The sequence below is a fragment of the Eschrichtius robustus genome, chromosome 1 (assembly GCF_028021215.1).
Source record: "Eschrichtius robustus isolate mEscRob2 chromosome 1, mEscRob2.pri, whole genome shotgun sequence".
NCBI classification, from domain to species: domain Eukaryota; kingdom Metazoa; phylum Chordata; class Mammalia; order Artiodactyla; family Eschrichtiidae; genus Eschrichtius; species Eschrichtius robustus.
The window spans coordinates 146,098,096-146,116,296 of NC_090824.1; the positions used below are offsets into that span (position 1 = coordinate 146,098,096).

An 18,201-nucleotide genomic window follows, 5' to 3' on the forward strand; every position below is an offset into this window, starting at 1 on the left:
AAGGTGTTGTGAAGTTTGTGGATCATAAATGAACTACTCACAATTGAAGGGCCATGGCAACTGCAGCCTGAGGTTTGAGATTCAGGTATAATAAGTGACATTGAATAAAATTATAAGCAGCCTGATGCCGATATCTAGCTTCTGAATATCATGTGGCTTCATTAGATTTATTTTAAATGGAAAAATCCATGCTATGAGTGATGCCATTTTTTTCTGCTCTGGCTTCCTAGAAGATACAGCCAAGAGCTGGTTAATAATAAGATTTTATTTCTGCATAAAGGCTCCTGACGTGTTCTTGAGGCCAAGGTATCCTATTTGCTTCAATTTGAATATGTTAGGTGAATCACTGATCTATATACAAAGGAATGTGGTCCTGTCTTTTTTTTTTTTTTTTTTTTTTTTTTTTTAGTAATATCTTTCCTGTATAAATCACAGGGGAACACATGAGCAATGCAAACATGAGATACATAGTTTTCTTCTCTGACTACTGCCCTGATCCTTCCTCATAGACAAAAACAAATGGGGAAGAAGACACTTGAGCTCACTTCCCCTGGGGCACGATTAACTACCCAGTTGTCCTGCACTGAATCTCTCAGATCTCCAGTCCACTTGGGACCCAGAACTTAAGGATGCCATTAGTAAAAAATTACAGGACAAAGAAATTGTAGGTGCGGGTGGTGCCTTGGTTTGAGTGAATGAGGACATCATGTCTTGAGGAGATGTGATTGCATAAAAATCATGCTTAATAAAATTACTCTGGGGCCCAGCAGAGGTGACAATCCTGGATTACAAAGTGGGAGTGAGGGTTCTTAGCTTCACTGTAGTAGAAACTCTATTCATGGGCTTCAGGTAATAAAGCCCATATGGGAAATTTGTTTCATCCACCTCTTCTACCTCTTTCCATGTAAACAATGGTTTCTTTTATATTAATCAGATTTTGGTGGTTTATTCTCATATTTTTTTGAAATTATACCTCAACTCTCTTTTTTTTTACATTGTGTGTACATTAAATGGATTAGGCTGCCTTTGATAACTGCTAAGTGTGAAACAGACTTCTAAACTAGTAAAAACTTACTTCTAGGGCATTTAGCTTTATTCTTTCTGATGATATAAATATCATTATGGGTTCTTTTTCTCCATGAGTGATATATATATAATGGGATCTTCATCAGAAGAATTTTGCTTTTCACCTGAGTGTGCTTTACTGGAAGTTGCAAAAGGTTTGTGATTCATCAGTACCATCTCTATGGTGCAATATTTGCTTGGTTCTAAATGTCCAAGTAGACAAATTCAAACCTGTTATATTATTTCAGAGTTTTAATGTGTAACACTTGTGGATCGTTTTTGGACTATGACTATTCAAGGATTCTGGGAAGTGTGAATCCTTGCGATCCAGATATTTGTTTTCCTGTGGATGTAAAAATCAATAAAATTAGGAGCTTCCTGGTATCCTATTTACTTTTTAGGAATAGTACCCATGAAATACAGTTTTCATTTTTGACTACTGTCCTCTTAGACAAAGACTACTGAGAAAGATGACTTTTTGTCCTGCTACACCAGGGACACATGAAAGCTACACAGACTAACTTCACTAAATCTACCCAAACCCCAATCTACTTTGGCACAAGGTTTTTAAGAAAGCCAACCCTAGTTAGACTTTTCAGGATCAAATAAATGTATAAGGGGAGTGCCATGGCTTGTGTCATTATTCTAACCCCCAGCATAGGCGCCATTCTTGGGAAAGGATGTAGGAGTGTTCTAGGCTATGCGAAACAGAGCTATGGAAGCAGATATGATTAAGAGTAAAAAACAAGTAGTCATTGAAAAGTTGTGTAAGAGACTGTGTCATAGAATGAAAGCATCAGGTTGGGCAGTGGTTGTCTAATGACCTGGAAGAAAGGGAATCAAAACAGTCATGCTACTAAATGGCAAAATGGGAACTGAAACTACATTGTCATAGAAAACAATTTATTTTTCATTTCAATATGAAGAATATCAGCCCTATACTTTTGTTTTTCCAGCAACTCAAATACCTGGTAGAATGTATTAAGGGCTGCTGGAAGGACTAGAAATGGTAAGAATCAATATGCCCTTTTCCCTAGTGCTCTGGAGAGATCCACAAAATTTTCCTGAGGTGCTCTGCACTGTGTTTTCAGTCTACGGCCCTATACATGGGAATGCACAATGAAGGTAAAATGGTAATCCCCATATTAGGGAGTTCCAAGTCCTCAGGAATCCAACTGTACACTTCCTCCAACAACTCAGGCTATTCTATTCTTTGTACCTTGGAAACCTAACATGAGAGACTACTGACAAGATTCCTTGAAAACTTTCTGCAGAAAGTAAACAGAGAGAAGCTAAATGCTGTACTCAGAAGCTGAGTCCTTCATTGTTTTTCAACACAGTTCACTGAGGCATTTTCTAAGTTTACATATATAAATCCACGTGAAGATCAGAATAGACTTATGGCACTTTTGTTGCCAGGAATATAAATACAAGTAGGAGAAAAAGTAGGTTGATGATAAGAACAGATAATTTCTCAGATATTGGTGGCTACAATCTAGCTTTAAGAAAATATGTAGAAAGATAAGCCATAAAGAAACTTAAGACTGCAGCTTAGCTGCCTAGTTATAATTATTTACAAGGGAACACAATATTATCTGGGGACCCCAACAAATAAGAAAGCACACCCTGATGGAAAGTCAATAAATTCACTATTGAAAAGTCAAGACATTGGCAAAAATAATGCTGGAAGAGACTGAGGAAGATGCAAGGGATACAACCTAACGCTGAAGCTTTACCACCTCCTCAAGAGGTTCTTTCCCACCCCAGGAAATCAGACAGAAAATAATTGGCAAATGGTGCAAACTTATGGACAAAATTGACATAATGAGAGAACCTTAGAAATGGGAATGGAATGAACTTACATGTCTGTTTCTTTTCCCCATCTTAAACTTTTCCAGTCCTTTCTTGTGGATACTGAAGCCATGAATTCTGAAATTTCTACTACCTTTCTTGTTTTACTCTAACTCAGAAAAATATCCAAGATATGGGTGTTTCTGGATGACCTACCTGTTCTTTCTCCTCTGAAGTTTCCACGCAAACAGGTATTTCCATAGAAGAATATGCCTTGTCTCCTGATATGCTTGATAATGCCAAAAAGGGACTTACTATGTAACAAAGGGATATGATATTCTATATTCTGGATAGAGTGTTGTTGGAGCACCTGGGATGCAAGGCATCTAGGTTGGTAAATATGTGCTTTTAAAAACAAAAGGGGACTATGGGAGAACAGCAGTCTCACCTAGTGCTGAAAAAGTACACCCAAATTATAGGAAATCTATATTTATGGGCAGAAAAAAATAGAGAAATTTAATAAAAGGGATGAATTTCATTGTTATAGTTTACAATAAAGAAAAAACATGGTCATGTATAAAACATATTCTCTATCTGTAGCTCAAATACAATGTATAGAACCAGTAATTAGAGAAATGTGAAAATAGGCATAATAAAGAAAGTATATTTACCTTATAATTCTCCCATATTACCTTAAGAAAGAAAGAAAAATTTGACAAGGAGGTCAATGTGTTTATAGATTTGTCCATGATCTGAGAGCAATAAATAAGTCATAATTGCTCTGATACCTGTGGTACACATTCTTGCTACTACATTAACTTCTGTGTCTGAGTAAGCTAATTATTTTTATGTAATAGACTTATGCTCCGCTTTCTTTCCTTTACCTTTAGCTAAGGAGTCAATGTTCTTACTTGACTTTACCTATGTAGGCTTTTAATATTTGTGGCAATTGATTCCCCAGAAATTCAGAGATTTATTTACTGTATTCTCTAGGTATTTACAAGAAAACTTAACAAATTGTCTCTGCCTTGAGGCTCCAAACTAATTCAATGCTGGTTGATTTATTGATAGCTGCTAATATCTTACATGCTAGTAAAGAAGATACTTTAGCTTTACTAAATTTCTTAGTCTCCCAAGACATAATGTCTTCCTGAATATGTTGCAATATTATCAAACTGAAGTCAAATATTTGAGATATGCATTATTGGCCAACAGACAGAAGATGGTTGCATCCTGAATTCAGCCTAATATACAAATGAAACAATGTCACACACACACACACACACACACACACACACACACACACACACACACACACCCCTCCACTGATTCTGAGAGTTGGTTGTGGATCCTTGCCTTTTATGAAATGGCTAAACCTCTCCTGGTATGTTACATGAAATACCAAAATTGTAGTACAGATAAAATCAAGAAGCCTTTCACATTCTTAGAATATCTGTTGTTTCTCCATGTGTATTAGTTTTTAACTTTGATAAAAGCTTCTACATGTTCTGTCATAAGATTTAGGGTGTTTCTAATAGCTTTTTCAAAAATTAGGCCCTAATTATAAGCATATTGCTTACTTTTCTGTGTTATTGGATTTTGTTGCTCTGGGAATGCAAAGGTATTTACAAGGCACAATAGCAAAAACTCTCTTGATTGAAAGACTCAGGCTTTAATCTTGGAACACAATTTACTTATAGATACCTCATGATGTTACTATTTTACAAGATTTTAAGTTTCATTTCTCACTGTGTTGCCAGTCTAGCTATGAACAAGTCTTATTTTCTAATCCTAATACTATTCTGGGCAAGTGTAGCCTCTTGAACCCAGCTACTATGTCGCCTTATCCTGACAAAACAGGTTGAATATGACTGTCTCACAGTCACTGATGTAGATATTGGACCTTGGTCTGATTCACCTAATATTCCTATTCCCAAAGCTGACTTAATATCGTTCACTGGCCCACAAGAGACTATAATAGTATGTTATGCAGTAGTCAACCCTCATGAGATTTTAGATGCTTCTGTTCCCTCAAACATAAAGTTAGTCCAAGTGGCAATGTCTCCTCTTTCATTTATAATTTTATTTATTTGTGTTTCTTTTTTCCTCAGGTAGTCTAGCTAAAGATTTGTCAATGGTGTCTATCTTTTACAAAAAAAACTTAAAAATATTTATATTGTATTGTCTAGTCTCTATTTCATTTATTTCTGCTCTGATCTTTATTATTTCCTCCCTTCAGCTAACTTGGAGGTTAGTTTTCTCTTTTTCTAGTTTTTTGAATTGTAAAGTTAGGTTATTTGAGATATTTCTTTTTTTCTTAATGTAGGCATTTATTCCTATAAAATTCCCTCTTAGAACTGCTTTTGCTTCACCTCATAAGTATGTTGTGTTTCCATTTTCATTTGTCTCAAGATATTTTTAATTTTATTTTTTTATTTCTTTTATGACTTTTTATTTCTTTTTGTGACCCATTAGTTGTTCAGGAGTGTGTTGTTTAATTTCCACATATTTGTGAATTTTCCAACATTCCTTCTGTTATTGATTTCTAGTTTCATACCATTGTGGTTGGAAAAGACACATGATAATCTCAAGAATCTTGATTTTATTAAAACATGCATTGTGGCCTAACATATAATCTATCCTGGAGAATATTTGTGTACTTAAAAGAATATGTATTCTGAAGCTATTGGATAGAATGTCCTGTATATATTTATTAGGTTTATAGTGGTCTATAGTGTTAAGTCTGATGTTTTCTTATTGACTTTTTGTCTGGATTATCTATCTATTATTGAAAGAAGGTTATTAAAGTCACCTACTATTATTCTGTTCTTGCTATTTCACCCTTCACTTCTGTCAAATCTCTTAAGTCAGCTAGGTGCTTTGATGTTGGGTGTTGGATGCATATATAATCATAACTGCTACATCTTCTTGTTGAATTGGCCCTTTTATCATTGTATGATGATTTATTTGTCTCTTATTACAGTTTTTTTTTGTCTTAAAGTCAATTTCATCTAATGTAAATATTGCCATTCCTGCTCTCTTTTGTTGTCATTTGCATGAAATACCTTTTTCCTTCTCCTCACTTTCAGCCTATATATGTACATAAATCTGAGTCTCTTGTAAACAGCATATGGTTGGGCCTTGTTATTTTAGAGGACATTCAGTCACTCTATCTCTTTTGAATCATGAGTTTAATTCATTTACATTGAAAGTAATCATTCACAGGTAAGGACTTACTATTGTCAATTTGTTAATTGTTTTCTGTCTGACTTGTAGTTCCCTTGTTCCCCTGTTCTCTTGTGGTTTGATAATTCTTTTTGCAGTTATACTGTTTATTTTCTCTTCAACTTTTGTGGATCTACCATAGGTTATTTCTTTTGTGGTTTCCATGAGGCTTGCATTGAACTATCTATAGTTATAATGGTCTGATTTAAACTGATAACAACTTAACTTCAAATGCACAAAAAGCTCTACACTTTTATTTTCCCCCATACGCTCAACTTTATTTATTGATGTCGTATTTTATTTCTGTTTTTAAATTGTGAATCTGTTAAAAAGTTCTTGTGGTTATAGTTATTCTTCATAGTTTTGTCTTTTCATTTTTATAGCAGAATTAAACTAATTTATACATTATTAAAACTATTAACACCATTCTGTGTTTGTCTATATATTTACTTTTACAAGTGAGATTTGTACTTTCATGCACTTTTGTGTTTCTGTTTAGTGTTTATTCATTTCAACTTGAAGAGCACCCTTAAACTTTTCTTGTAAGGTAGGTCTAGTTGTGACAAACTCCCTCAATTTGTTATTTAACTGGGAAAGTCTTAATATCACCTCTATTTTTAAAGGACAGTCCTGCCAGTTTAATATTCTTGATTGGCAAGGTTTTCTTTCCTTTCGGTATTGTGAATATATTATCTCTTTCTCTCCTGGTCTACAAGGTTCTTGCAGATAAATCCACTTATAGTTGTATGTGAATTCTTTTGTGTGTGATAAGTCACTTATCTTTTGCTGATTTCATGGATATCTCTTTGCCTTTGCCAATTTAATTATAATGTGCCTTGGTGTACACCTCTTTGGGTTCAAGCTATTTGGTGACTCTTAAGCTTCATGAATTCCATTTCTCTCCACAAATTTGGGAATTTGTCAGCCATTTTTTTAAAAAATAGAATTTTTGTCTCTTTCTCTTTCTCTTCTCCTTCTGGAATTCCCATAATGCAAATATTGTTCCATGTGATGGTGTTCCATACTTCTGTAGCCTTTCTTCTTTTTAAAATTCTTTTCTCTTTTTGTCCCTCTGACTGAATAATTTTAAATGACTTGTCTTCAAGTTCACTAATTCTTTCTCCTGCTTGATCAAGTACACTGCTGAAGCTCTCTATTGAAATTTTTAGTGCAATGATTGTATTCTTTAGCTCTAGAATTTCTGTTTGATTTTTTCTTGTTTCTATTTATTTATTGAACTTCACATTTTGTCCATGTATTATTTTTCTGATTTCATTCAGTTGTTTATATGTGTTCTCTTTTAGTTCTCTGAACTTCTTTAAAACAATTATTTTAAGTTCTTTATCAGGTTGTTGGTAGATCTCTATTTCTTTAGGGTTAGTTATTGTGGCTTTATTGGTTTCCTTTATACAAACTCATTAAAGCAACTCATTAAAGCTTGGCTTCAGAAGAAAAAGTCATTAACCAGTCAGCTCAGCCTGGGATTATGGGAAGGCTAGTTCTTGGCATCCATAGACAGGAGAGGCAAACTACCAATACTCTGAGGTTGGGTGAGGACACTCGCTGGGATCTGTCATAGGGGGAAGTGTGAATTGGGCCTTATAGTTGGACAGGGCTGCACCTGTGTTCTCTGGCGGGGTGGGATTGGTGGGGGACCACTTGTTCTAGCAATGTTGGTAGCAAGGGCCCTGGTTGGACAAGGCAATGTTGCTGTTAGGAGCACAAGGCTTCTGTCAAGATCTGCAGTATGTTACTGTGAGACCATAACCCTTTTCCTTGTTCCTAGCTGTCCCCAGGTGGTATACCAATGCCAGTTCCTTCAGTGTTCCATGTGAGCTGAGAGAGAAGTGGGCCTCTCAGACAATGTCCTGAAACCCTGGGGAAGTTGGATGTATGACTTAGTTTCTCTTTCCCCAACTGGAGAAATCACAGGCCAAAGAGATCCTTCTCAGTGTGTTGCTGTTCCAGTTCAGAGAAGGGGTGACATGTACAAAGTGAAATGTTTATTCTAACCCTTTTTTATGTAGTTTTCTTATTTTTTCGTTCTCCACCAGTGTACTATAGCCTTACCCCTGAGGTGTCAGACACTCAGAACAGCATTTTCATCTGTGTATAGTTGCTAAATTGTTTTTCTGTGAGGGAACTAGGGACAGGGATGCCTATTTACCATCTTGCCAATGTTACCTTAGACTAGCCTTTAGTCTTAAAATGAATATCTATGCTGATAATAAATATCTTTATGGTCTGTTAGGCCACCAGCCAACTTTGGAAGAATGGAGGTTTTCAAACGTTGATAGAAACTAAAATATTACATGGGAAATGAATCACCAATGTATTAGAGTCATTGAAAATTCTCTAACAGAATTATATTATTGATTGTAAAGTTCATATTCTGGAAAAAAATTATCTAAGAAAAGAATTTTCAGACCAAGTTGTGAAAAGAGCTACTGAGTTTTGGACTGGAAAAATTAAATGCCCATTATTTCTACCCAGAAACTCCTATTCATAATTTCAGAAATATCTAACTCTATAAGAATTAGAAAATTATAAATCAAGGGTAAGTAAGAATAACACCATAGGAAAATGGGAATTACATGATGGGAATTTTTCTTTACAATATTTCCATTGTATGCTTGGGTGGCTTTTCCATGCCACTGACAGACTCATTCAAACAGAAGGAATATACTGAATATTTTGGAAAAGTCAACACTTATAATTCAGGAAATAATACAAAGATGTGTTGTTTGAAAAAAATTATTTACAGGTAACATCTAAGATAAGTCAAGGAAGCCATCTAAAGCCAATGTTACCTGGAATATGGTGGCAAATGGACTTGATCAAGATTAGACCTTTAGAAGGTATCAAATAGTTTTAGTAATGCTGAGTATGATATGTAGATGGCCAGACATGTTTCCATAGGCTAAAACTGATGCTCGAGCAGTGAAACACACCTTTCTAAAGTATATCATCTCAACTTTTGGAATTCCTAAATACCTAGAATCCAGTATAGAAAGTAATTCTATATTTTGTAATTTAGGAGCTTTGTAACATCCTACAAGTACTCAAAATTTGCCTACTTTTTATCATTTCCAGTTCCTGGACAAGTGGAATTAATGAACCATATCCTAAAATTTATTTGGCTAAATTACATCAAACCACTCACTTATGGTGGCCCAAAGCCTTACCATTGGTTTCGTTAAAATTAGGTTAACTCCTCCTAGTAAACAAATTTCAAATTTCAATTAGAAGGTATTTGAATTTAGGGTTTAAGCCTAACCCATTATCTGATGCAATAAAAAGTAGTCATGATCAAATATAATACTTAAAGAGTTTGCAGGCTTCCCTGGACTTATTTTGCCAGATGCTGGAAAAATTCCCCTGAGGAGGTATGTCATCAATAGTGAACAGGAGACCCGGTATATATCAAATTGTTCCAATATCAGACTGATGGTCATCACACCAGACAGAATCCTACCAGGTTTGTTGATAATTCACATCAAGGTGAAGAAGAAACCCAAGTAGATGCATGCTTCTCTTGTAAGACCAACACCTATGATTGAGTGGGCCACAATTTCCATTAAGAACCTTAAGGTTAAATCCTCTAGATAGTAATATAAAATAATATGCAGGCTGAAGAAAAAGTTTGTCTAGTGGACAGACAGTAGGAGACATAGATTGTTGTGTTACTTCTTAATTATCTTGACCATTATAATTTTGATACTTATTCTATTTTATATCAGTTGAACATGAAGCTTATAGTATTAGACCTTCTTCCTTTAAAAGTGAGTATATTAAACTCAGGGAATTTTGAATTGATTACAAATGTTCTGAATATGGAGTGAGGACTCAAGAAACACATATTTTGTCATAATACTTCAGATCCTTCAATTGGATAGTTTAAATTTAGAAGAATGAAACCCACAGACTATCTATTGATCTATTTACCCAAATAAAACAATCTTAAATATCACCCTTTGTGTTATTGAATATAATAATGGGAAGAAATTTTTAACCAGTCAAACTAAATACAGGTATATTCAAATTGAAAGTCCCTGAACAATAACACAAAACTCCAACTGCTCTCTACATTATATAGCCATTGAGCCCAGTTTGACAAAACTGAAATGAATGTACAATGAGGAAGACATATCCCAGCCCAAATTATATAGCATAGTTCCTTTAAAAGTTCCAAAATATAGCGTCCCATTAAAAATAAGCCTATCTTATTTAGAACTTAGCAATCTCCAGTCTCCATACTTAAGGTTTCTAGGGTCATTAAATGGACTATTGCTTTTAATATTACTACTTCTAATTTGAGTCTATTCAATTCAATTCTACTTGTATGCAATAAGCTTTATGACTATGAAAAGTTTTTACATGAATATTAAAATGTGTCATGATCAAACTAAAAGAGATTTACTAAATACCATATTTATAGGTAAATAGAAGCTGGGACAACAATTGCAAACTCTATTGATATAGAAATATAGACAAACATACTTAGTGCTTTGGGACAATTGCAGAAAGATGTAATTCAGATGCAAACAGGGTGGAATCAAAACCTAATACAGAATACAACTATAGAGAAAAGTGAAAATGGAATCGAGAAATAATTTGGAATTGGACACCTGGGAATGAAACCCTGCTGCAAAAAAAATGTACGTAAATATTTTTCACAAGCCTTCACTCATATAACTGAACAATTAGTTATTCAACAATTGCAATATACACTTACTAGTACTGAAATACAAGATTGTACGTACTTAGAACAACAGTTAGATTTGGGCATGTTACTATATATGGAGAGATTAAATAATGTTGTAAAAAGATTAATCTTAGAAGAGCTGAAACTTGGCAATTGCAGATTGAAACTTCTGAAAGCAAAACTACTAAAACTAACTTCACTAAAGAACATAAGTTTTCTCCTATACATATGTGAAACTAATATGTTAGATGGGTGCCAGTCCTTCAAGGAGATATATTTGAATTGAGACAATGGAACCTTAAGAAAAACACATGTGTCTAAATCAATCTATGTGCTTATAAGTGAAGAAAAATTGTTCATCTATTAAGCTTTGTTAAGTGATTTATGATTCCTAATAGTGTTGCACCTTTGGGTTCTATCCTTCGCTCTTTTTCTCTCTTTACATATTACAGTAAGATATACTGCTAAGAGTTACACCTTCTCAGTAAGTGGCAAATGACAGCCTTACTCATAAATTCATTCCAAATAGATCAGTGGACTAGAGAAATTTCACCCTAAAGCACTTAGACTTATTCACTTAGTCAGCCTGAATATTGATATGGGGTGTTCTTATTGATTGACTGATCTACTTGATGTAATCTTATGACAAAACCTTTGCTTATTATTTGAATTTTACATGATTAACAGTTAAGAAAAATTTTGTTAACTGGCATATAGATCAATGTTCAATACTCATCTAGGTCTCTATAATGACTAGAGCAATATTTATATAATATTGAATGGGATCCTAATAGTGTCTTGCTGCTTTAGGGTCATTGAATAACTTTTAATAAATGAAAATTCTGCCAACATAGATTAAAATGTGAAATTCAGTAATTTTCTGTTTCTATTAACCCTAAAGTTGATTATATTAATGAGGAAACCCATATATAAATTTCAGTGCCTGAATATCATGTTAATGCATTATTTTCAGTATAATGATGTATGTGCTATGAATGATGGAGGCTGCCTGGAAATGAATACTATTTTCAGTAACCCGATACTTGATTTGTAAACTCCAAGTTTCAAGTGGCTTCAGGTGTGTCATTTTAGGAGCGTTCATATGCAATAGACAATGCCAAATGTTACCAGTATGGCATCTTTTGATATATAGATAAAGGATGATAATTGGGATGCTCTTGTGTTTTCCTGACACGTTCTGAGTGGTTCTCCAAAGAAACCTGTATTCTGTGTCATTCCTGTGTAGGGTTGCCAATAGTCTACAACCGCTATACTAGGTAATTTTCTGAGTATTTATCATATTGCTCCGTTAAGGAAAAACTTTCAAGAGCCATGTTCCATGAAAGACTTAGTTCTATATTTTGATACTTGTCCTACTCTTGCACACTTAAATAATGAGTACAGAGGAAGAGCATGGTTTGACCTGCAGCCTTGGAGAATTAATGTGAGTCAGGTGCCTACCACTGAATATGTCAATATGCCAGTCCAAATTGGTACCATAATTGGCTGGCACATATATTCAGGTCCAAGTGTATATATGTGTGTGGAAAGCCAGGGCTTCAGTCAATGATGAGAACTTACAGTCTTGAAGTGAGATGATGACCTGGAAATCATGATCAATGGAATTAAAATGAAGATAAACCTAGGTGACAATACAAGAAAATATATATTTAATCATTATTTCCTTTATAGACATTTTGTTTGGGGCTTGAGGCAATGAAACCTTAAAAGAGACTTATGTAAACCAATCTTGTCTATCTGCTAAAAGTAAAAAGAAATACTCATCCTATAAACTTTGTTTCAGAGATTTATAATTTTTAATAGTAAGGTACATTCAGGGATTAGTCCACTGCTTTTCTCTCAATGTGTCTTTGAGTAAGACATTCAACCAAGGAATGCAACACTGCATTGATGATAGGTGTCTAGATTCTTGTAGTCATAGTTACGTTCCAAATAGAAAATTGACTGGAGAAGATGCACTCCTAAGCATAATAGATTTAAGCAGAAGGTAAACTGAATAGGAATATGGAATTTCCTTTTGAAACAGTGACTGACTTACTTGATGTAAATTTATAAGTTTCATTTGAACATGAAATTAATAATATTGAAGTTGAGAAATTTTGATTCACCGGTCCCCAGTACAATGTTTAATCTAATTCAACAAACAAGATGAGAACAATATTTTTATAATTTTACAGGATTCTAAAAGTAGCTTTGTGCTACTTTGAAGTATTAAAGGATCTCCCATAGCTGAAGGAAAATGCCATTAAAGAGATCTGAGATACAGTAGTTGGACTGTTAAAGAACTAAAATTTTAAGCTTAAAATTTAATACATACACTAAGAAACACACAAAATTACAGATCTTAATATGGACTGACTGTATATAATATAATAAACAATTTGCTATAAATCAGCAGTCCCCAAACTTCTTGACACTAGGGACCAGTTTCGTGGAAGACAATTTTTCCACAGACTGTGGGGGAGGGGTGGGATGGTTTTGGGATGATTCAAGCTCATTACATTTATTGTGCACTTTATTTCTATTATTATTACATTGTAATATATAATGAAATAGTTATACAACTCACTATAAAGCAGAATCAGTGGGAGCCCTGAGCTTGTTTTCCTGCAACTAGATGGTCCCAGCTGTGGGTGATGGGAGACAGTGACACCCGAAGTGTGTTGTTTATGTCCAGTCTACTCCATAATCTCGTTTTGGTTGCTGTCACTGCAGAAAACCCTGCTTCACAAAGACAGGATGTTGGAAATGGAAACAGGCTTTTCAGTGCTTTTGTGGCAATGTCAGGATATTACGTCTTGACTTTAATCCAGAACATATGGAGATTTGAAGTTGTCTCAAACATACTTTTAAGGCCACCGTAATTTGCGATCTCAAGCAGTTGATCCTCTTCTAGCACGGACAAAGTCAATTCACCTGGTTTATTCACAAATGAGTCACGGATCCATTCCTTCCCAGTTCAGGGGTCTTTTGTGGTTGGGAAGTAATGCTCAAACTCTTTTGAAAGCTGAGATAGGTGACCATGCACCAGCTGGGAGGAAGAAGGCCCTGGCTCAGTCTCTTTCAAAATCTCTGCTAATGTTTGAAACATGTCAAAAAGCCATGTTCAGGTGTCGCCCCCATAACTCCAGTTTGGCTTTGAATGCAGCCACTTTATCTGCTGACTTGAACACAGTTGTCATTCTCCCCTGAAGTGACAGATTGAGTTCATTGAGCAGGTTAAATATGTCACACATGTAAGCAAGTTTTGTGACCCATTCTGTGTCACTGAAGTGTGCTGCCAGTGGTGACTGTTTTTCTAAAAGAAATCCCTGGAGCGGCTCTCATAGCTCAAAAACTCTGACCAATTATCTACCTTTAGAAAGCCATGTCACTTCTGTGTATAGGAGAAGACATATGTGCTCTGCATCCATCTCCTCACAGAGCTGCGTGAACAGACGTGAGTTAAGGGCATGTACTTTAATACGGTTGATAATTGTAATCACATCCTGCAAAACGCTAATAAGTTCAGGTGACATTTTTCAGCTATCCAGCATTTCTCTATGGATGACACAGTGTGTAGACTCACATTCAGAAGTGACCTCTTTGACCCGAGTAGTGAAACCAGAAAGCTGTCTGGTCATGGCAGCCGCTCTGCCCATGCATATACTGACACAAAATGACCAATTCCGTTTTCCTGATAAGTAATCATTCAAAGACTTGAATAGTTCTGCAGCTGTGGTGCTGGTTGGCAACAAAAGTGCACATAACATATCCTCATGCACATCCTCCTGGAAAATATATTGCACAAAAACAAGCATTGTTGCCTTGTTGTCAACATTGGTAGACTCCTCAACCTGGATTGTGTACCACGGTGGCTCATTAATCCTCTCTAACAATTGTGCCTCAATATCCTTTGCTATTTCATCAATTTATCTATTTATGATGCTAGCTGAAAAAGGAACATGTGCCACCTTTTGAACTGCAACCTCTCCTAAAAGTTCACAACAAATGTCCTTAGCAGCAGGCAAGATCAACTCTTCACCAATAGTAAAGGGCTTCTTAGCTTTAGCAATGCCATTAGCCACTAAGAATGATGCTCTCAGTGCAGACACATTTGATGAAGTTCTGGCCTTCAATAATTGCTTCTGTTCTTCGTGTCCATGTTTTTTTTTCTTTTGAAAAACTCCAAAGGCTTGTCTTTTAATGCAGGGTGATTAGTCTCCATGTGGTGAAGCAGTTTTGAAGGTTTCAAGGCTTTGTTGGATAGTCAGTTGCCACATATAATACAAAGCAGGCTTGGAAAATGTGAATCACCTGTTGCAATGAACCCATAATTTAAGTAGGACTCTTGGTATTTTCTTTTAAATGCAGCTTTTTTTATTTGGCAGTCTTGGAGTCTTCTGCTGTCTCATCATTGGGTCTTTCCCGATTTTCAAAGAAGCTCTCCAGCAAAGTTTGTTTTTTATTCATTTTGGCTAGGGTTAGCTTGTGGGCTTACCATAACTGTGACTGAGAAAAGTGTGCAGTGTGGGAAAGAGTTGTGGATGGAAGTAGTAAATCAAATAATGGGCAGGCCACACACCGACTAAAATGATTGTTGGATTCTGACTTAAAGCCTGCCACCAGATGCAGCTGTACAATTGAAGTACATCAACACACTTGCCACTATAAATCTGCCACCAGATGCAGCTTAATTGTCACTTGCCACTCACAGATAGGGTTTTGATATGAGTCTGCAAGCAATTGATTTATTATGGTCTCTGTGTAATCAAACCTCTCTGCTAATGATAATCTGTATTTGCAGCCGCTCCCCAGTGCTAGCATCACCACCTCAGCTCCACCTCAGATCATCAGGCATCAGATTCTCATAAAGAGAACACAACCTAGATCCATGGCATGTGCAGTTCACAGTAGGGCTCGCACGCCTATGAGAATCTAATGCTGCCACTGATCTGAAAGGAGGAGGAGCTCAAGTGGTAATGTGAGCAATGGGGAGTGGCTGTAAATAGAGACGAAGCTTAGCTCGCTCACCCGCCACTCACCTCCTGCTGTGTGGCCCGGTTCCTAACAGGCCAAGGACCGGTACCAGCCTGTGGCCTGGGGGTTGGGGACCCCTGCTATAAATGATGCCAGAAGATTCTCATTTACAATTGACTATGCTAGTGTCACTGAATGAGAAGTATTTTTTTCTCAATGAGTGACCAACTAACTTTAAAGAATTATCAAGGGCAAATCCAGTATTTTTGATGAGATATTTACTGAGCTGTGGTTGCCAGGTGATAGTGTGATTTTTTTTAACTATATGTATAAGAAGGCATATTTACATTGATTATGAAATTCATTTCTTCTGTACGTGTAAAGTGGGTAAGATATTGAAGAAAACACACAATATAACAATGGCTTATTAACCATGTTCAAAAAGGCTAAAATTCATTTTCAAGCATCACTAAAAAATCAAAATGACAACTGTACTGTTATTTTATTTGTAATCCAAAGACTCATGTGGCTTCAAAAATAGAACTTGAGGAAGTTCTTATGCAAAGAGAAAAATACAGAGATAACAATATAGATCAGTGTTTAATAAAATAAAATTGATCAGTGAAATGACCTCATGTTTCCTAAACACTAAAGGTGGAAAAAAGGAAAACTAATTCACAAACATTCTAATTCTACAGGAAAAAATAAAAGGTAAACAAAACTATAATAACATTCAAAAAATATATAATGATAATTAAAATACAGAAATATTTAGGATGTTTAAATGAACATATACAATTACATCAATCCTAAAATTGAGAAAGTAAAAAAGGAAAGAACAAAAAATATTGTATATAATAAAAAATAACACTAAAAAGATTTCTGCTAAATGTCAAAAAATATTATGGAAATAATATTCAGCATAATGTATTAATTTTAAAATATTTTGTGGTAAGCATATTGAAGAAAGAGGAAAATGACACATGAAAATAGCAGAAAAGATTAGAAAATAAAAATTATATTATCGTCAAGAGAAAAAAACATCATGCTCAACAGGATTGTGCTGAAGCACAAGGGAATTGCCATCCAGGGGCAGGAGGATGGAATCTTCCTGTCCCTTCCAGAGCCCTCAGATGTGGGTGTGGAGGCACCCTATCCTTCTAGGAAAGCATGTGAAACTCTGCCTTGTCTAGGGGCTTCCACGTGGACAAGGCATGGTCCTGTCTTTGGCTTTCTTTCCTGATCCCTAGTTCCACAACCTGCCCGGAGGCCATAGGCAGGGCCTTCTTAGCCCTTTCTCTTCAAATTGTGTCTTTCAGTCAGACGTTCTGGCAAGGGTCTCATCACGGCCTGAATGACTCGAGGTGAGTGGCTCTCTTTGGTCCTTGACACAGGTCCCAGAGGACATTGGATTATGTGGGATGCCCAACTAAAAGCAGTCAAGAGAGAGGAGTCCTTTCAGGAACCTCAATTGTCCAAAAGGGGGATTTCTGCTGTAGCACCACAACTAAGGGCTAGGATCTTAGGAAATGAAAAGCCTTTCATTAGACCTGAATTCTAATCAGATTGCACATGGAAGCAATATTTCCTTCCCTGGGACCCTGAGGAGCACACCTCAAAGCAGAGTACTCTGGTTAACTGAGGGAACAGTCATTTGTGGTGTGTATTTTGCAGTCTCCAAAGAACCATCGGTAGGGAAGAATCATGCCCCAGGACAGGAGATGGTGAGAGGCAGGCAAGAACCCATCCACCAGGTCTTGGCATGTAGATGCTGCTGGCTATTGAGAGAGCCGAAGGGCGGCCCCTGAGTTAATGGGACTTGGCCAGGTAACTTTCAGGGATGGTGGGGTCTTGGTGAGGTTCATTGTTCCTGATACTCCCTCTGGTGGATTTTGCTTCAACAACTAGCAGCCATTGCATCTCCTGTGGAGTTCTTCCACTAGGGGAGACACTGCCTTCAAGGAGAGCACCCTCAAGAGGAGAAACCCCTTTTGAGTGTGCCTACCTAGTAAGATTGTTGAGAGCCCTTCTGAGCCCTGGTATCATCTCCATTGTGAGGCCCTGTTGCCCGAAGTAGAGGGGGACCCAATGGTGTGGGCCAAGGAGGGAGTAGTTGCACTGCTGTTCTTTGGGGGCCTTCAGTGGTCCATAAAACAGGCTGCTGCACCAAAAGATGATGGCTCTTATTCCCGGCCTGAACGTTCCCATGCAGGGCTTTGCCAGGTTGACTGGTGCTCAGCCCATGGGCCCATCTCCAGATAACTGCTTCTTCAAGCATCCATTCCATGGGAATTCATGGCCTCATTTTCTGTGTTTTGGCAGGCAAGTGGCCAAGCCGAATGTCCCATTGACCGCCCCATGCTTGCATGGACCAGAATCGAGCCCAAAGGAACGTCTCTGCTCCCCAGCACATGTCCAGAGAGTTTTGGTGGCCA

At 36.4% G+C, this 18,201-nt stretch overlaps 2 non-coding genes across 2 annotated transcripts; both read left to right on the top strand.

Moving 5' to 3' along the window:
- The first annotated feature begins 689 nt into the window (after window positions 1–689).
- On the top strand, window positions 690–765 carry LOC137750913 (small nucleolar RNA SNORD115). The gene has a single exon (XR_011070637.1). It is a non-coding gene; the product is annotated as a small nucleolar RNA SNORD115 (small nucleolar RNA).
- Window positions 766–12,346: 11,581 nt separating this feature from the next.
- On the top strand, window positions 12,347–12,425 carry LOC137750963 (small nucleolar RNA SNORD115). The gene has a single exon (XR_011070661.1). It is a non-coding gene; the product is annotated as a small nucleolar RNA SNORD115 (small nucleolar RNA).
- The last annotated feature ends 5,776 nt before the right edge of the window (window positions 12,426–18,201 follow it).